Source organism: Penaeus monodon, chromosome 28, assembly GCF_015228065.2.
Source record: "Penaeus monodon isolate SGIC_2016 chromosome 28, NSTDA_Pmon_1, whole genome shotgun sequence".
Lineage (NCBI taxonomy): Eukaryota > Metazoa > Arthropoda > Malacostraca > Decapoda > Penaeidae > Penaeus > Penaeus monodon.
The window spans coordinates 32,692,328-32,692,725 of NC_051413.1; the positions used below are offsets into that span (position 1 = coordinate 32,692,328).

General features: G+C 36.4%; 1 protein-coding gene across 1 annotated transcript in view; it reads right to left on the reverse strand.

Annotated features, from left to right (window-relative positions):
- Positions 1-398, reverse strand: part of LOC119591178 (flocculation protein FLO11-like) — a gene marked incomplete at its 5' end in the record, with an annotated part of 15,623 nt that overhangs the window by 13,941 nt on the left and 1,284 nt on the right.

Consider the following 398-nt stretch of genomic DNA (forward strand, 5'->3'; position numbering starts at 1 on the left):
GGAAGATAATAGTAACAACAAGAAAAGGAGAAGAAATGAAAGAAAAAAAAAGACAAACGACAATAATAGTAATAACCTAAGATGGTAATAATAATATAACAGTATATCAAGGACAGGTGAAGATGGTAATTATGGAGACGACAGTTGATCTAAATCGGGCAGAAAAAGATTATAATGGTGATATACCCAGAACTGAAATGACGTCAATAACACACAAAACTTTATAAAGAAAATACAAAAGTTAAACAAACTAAAAACACGCAACTCTGAGCAAAACAATGGCACTACACAAACTCCACCCTCACCCCCCACCAACCCCGAAACGAGGTCACATCCTTCAACATCGACCTTGGCTCCCACTCGGCATTATAGGTCACGGCTGAAGATTTTTTTTCTTT